The sequence below is a fragment of the Schistocerca piceifrons genome, chromosome 7 (genome assembly GCF_021461385.2).
Source record: "Schistocerca piceifrons isolate TAMUIC-IGC-003096 chromosome 7, iqSchPice1.1, whole genome shotgun sequence".
Lineage (NCBI taxonomy): Eukaryota > Metazoa > Arthropoda > Insecta > Orthoptera > Acrididae > Schistocerca > Schistocerca piceifrons.
This window is the reverse complement of record NC_060144.1, coordinates 584972473-584976117: the sequence shown is the minus strand read 5'-3', so window position 1 is coordinate 584976117 and position 3645 is coordinate 584972473.

Sequence of the window (3645 nt, the reverse complement as noted above, 5' to 3'; positions counted from 1 at the left end):
CTCGTCTCGTGAAGGGTTACACTGCGACAGCGGAGGTTCGGTAGAACGAGTGACGCTGCAAGTTTACGTTCCACATAGCTGTGAAAGGACGTCCCGAAGTACTCTGCGCTGCACAGAGACGAGCGGCAGTGGTCGTTACTCAGTTGAGGCGCTCGTCGAAAGTCACGTGGAAGGTGTTCACCGTTTTATGATGCGCTATTGGGATAGCGCCAGGAAGAGTAGGATGCAAGTATTGGCGGAATTTTGGACTAGTGGCGTTGTGGTATAATACTACATTTGGCAGCTCTTCGGATTTACGTTTTCCGACGCTGTGAGCACTGAACACAGATCGGAATTCGTGTGGCCGATGGCAGTACTTATCTCTTGAATTCTGACACTGTAGATTATAGAAATGGTGTTCGTAAGTGCACTGTAGCGACGAGTCTCCACCGATATACGACGACAACTACAGCTGTCCTAGGATTGACCCCTTGGTCTCTCCCGAGAGAAGTTACTTGCATGACGAGATTGGACTTCCTGCTTTGTATATTCATACTCTATATCTTGCATACAGTAACTGCAGGTTGATAGGTACATACTACCTACCTAGTGTTTACCACCGTAGTTCTAACCGATATACGATCAGATGAAACATCATCGCAGGTATGATATTAGCTCATTGAATATGTGCGTACCAGACGCCAGTACAACAATAAACTGGTAGCCAAGATCGCAGGAATTCTTTTTATTCCATGATTACCGGTTTCGGCGAAACTAAAGCCGCCATCATCGGATCTTAGGACACGTACAGGTTCAACATCAAGGCAAACAATGGTGATATTAATAGTTGCCTATAACAGGCAGATCTTAAAAAGTTGTCGTAAGTAGCACATAGCTTGCGCTTGTACGTGATGGAGACACTTAACATTTATAGTGTCATCTCTCTTGGGCGCTTATGTGCTTAACATATATGTGTCGTAAGATCCGATGATAGCGTCTTTCGTTTCGCCGAAACCGGTAATCATGAAATAAAAAGAATTCCTGCGACCTTGGCTACCAGTTTATTGTTTTACAAGCATCTAGATCACTCCCACATGAGCACAATGTGCTCCCTACAGAACCCTGTAAGTTGCGCAGGGCGGCGAATGTTGTACAGAATTGAAAGAGTAATACAGAGGGTCCGGATTAAACATATTATAACGTGAAATGTAATAACTTCAGACGTAATTGAGATGTTTATTGGCGGATCGCTCCTGCAAGTACGGTAACTCAGAATGTTTTCTGATTTTAATGCAACTCGTGGTACCGCCTACTCATGTGCTTAACTCCTTCCTTACATAAGCGCCTGACGCTAGCCACATAGACGCGCGTCAGAAATCGTGTGGTCTCCACAGATGATGATGTCGTGTATGCTTTCTCTCGCGGAAACATGTTTTTCCAAGACCACTAGATTGGAAGAGTTAGTCCATCGATTGCTTGGCCCCCATAGAAGCCCAGACATTACTCCACTTTCTCTCTCTCTCTCTCTCTCTCTCTCTCTCTCTCTCTCTCTCTCTCTCTCTCTCTCTCTCTCTGTGTGTGTGTGTGTGTGTGTGTGTGTGTGTGTGTGTGTGTGTGTGTTTTGGAGGGGGGAGGGATCAGGAATCAAGTGCCCCTTATACTAGTTTGTGATGTACGAGATCTGTGTCATCGTATTCGTGCAACTGTCGCAAATGTTACGCTAGTAATACTGCAAAACACATGCAGAAAAGTGGAATATACATTATATGTCTGTTGCGCCACTACCGGTACTCATACGGAGCTGTATTAGGTGCGTAAAGAAACATTTGGAGTTAGCATACTTGTAGAAGCATAACATCAATAAATATCTCAATTACTTCTCAAGTTATTACATTTTATATTGTTATTAGTGTAACCTGGGCGCGCTGTTTAAGAGGCGATCAAATTGTTTTCCTTTGAGTGCGTTGCTGCAACGCATATGCAACGTAAGGCGACTCGGATGCGGGTATATAAACGCAGACATACAGGGTGTTACAAAAAAGGTACGGTTAAACTTTCAGGAAACATTCCTCACACACAAATAAAGAAAAGATGTTATGTGGACATGTGTCCGGAAACGCTTACTTTCCATGGTAGAGCTCATTTTAGTTTCGTCAGTGTGTACTGTACTTCCTCGATTCACCGCCAGTTGGCCCAATTGAAGGTTAGGTAATGTTGACTTCGGTGCTTGTGCTGTACTAGCATCAAGCTCTACAGTACTAGCATCAAGCACATCAGTACGTAGCATCGACAGGTTAGTGTTCATCACGAACGTGGTTTTGCAGCCAGTGCAGTGTTTGCAAATGCGGAGTTGGCAGATTCCCATTTCATGTACGGATTAGCACGGGGCAATAGCCGTGGCGCGGTGCGTTTGTATCGAGACAGGTTTCCAGAACGAAGGTGTCCCAACAGGAAGACGTTCGAAGCAATTGATCGGAGTCTTAGGGAGCACGGAACATTCCAGCCTATGACTCGCGACTAGGGAAGACCTGGAACGACGAGGACACCTGCAATGGACGAGGCAATTCTTCGTGCAGTTGACGATAACCCTAACGTCAGCGTCATAGAAGTTGCAGCTGTACAAGGTAACGTTGATCACGTCACTGTATGGAGAGTGCTACGGGAGAACCAGTTGTTTTCGTACCGTGTACGGCGTGTGCAGGCACTATCAGTAGCTGATTGGCCTCCACGGGTACACTTCTGCGAATGGTTCATCCAACAATGTGTCAATCCTCATTTCAGTGCAAATGTTCTCTTTACGGATGAGGCTTCATTCCAACGTGATCAAATTGTAAATTTTCAGAATCAGCATGTGTGGGCTGAAGAGAATCCGCACGCAATTGTGCAGTCACGTCATCAACAGAGATTTTCTGTGAACGTTTGGGTAGGCATTGTTGGTGATGTCTCGATTGGGCCCCATGTTGTTCCACCTACGTTCAATGGAGCACGTTATCATGATTTCATACGGGATACTCTACCTGTGCTGCTAGAAGATGTGCCTTTACAAGTACGACAACATGTGGTTCATGCACGATGGAGCTCCTGCACATTTCAGTCGAAGTGTTTGTACGCTTCTGAACAACAGATTCGGTGACCGATTGATTGGTAGAGGCGGTCCAATTCCATGGCTTCCACGCTCTCCTGACCTCAACCCTCTTGACTTTCATTTATGGGGGCATTTGAAAGCTCTTGTCTACGCAACCCCGGTACCAAATGTAGAGACTCTTCGTGCTCGTATTGTGTACGGCTGTGATACAATACGCCATTCTCCAGGGCTGCATCAGCGCATCAGAGATTCCGTGCGACGGAGGGTGGATGCATGTATCCTCGCTAACGGAGGACATTTTGAACATTTCCTGTAACAGAGTGTTTGAAGTCACGCTGGTACATTCTGTTGCTGTGTGTTTCGATTCCATGATTAATGTGATTTGAAGAGAAGTAATGAGAGTAAGCGTTTCCGGACACATGTCCACATAGCATATTTTCTTTCTTTGAGTGTGAAGACTGTTTCCTGAAAGTTTGGCCGTACCTTTTTGTAACACCCTGTATAAGCCAAGGATTGGTGCGACATTAGTGCCGTTCGGACGTGCGTGCAGTGAATGCGGAAACGTAGACTATGGCGACGTT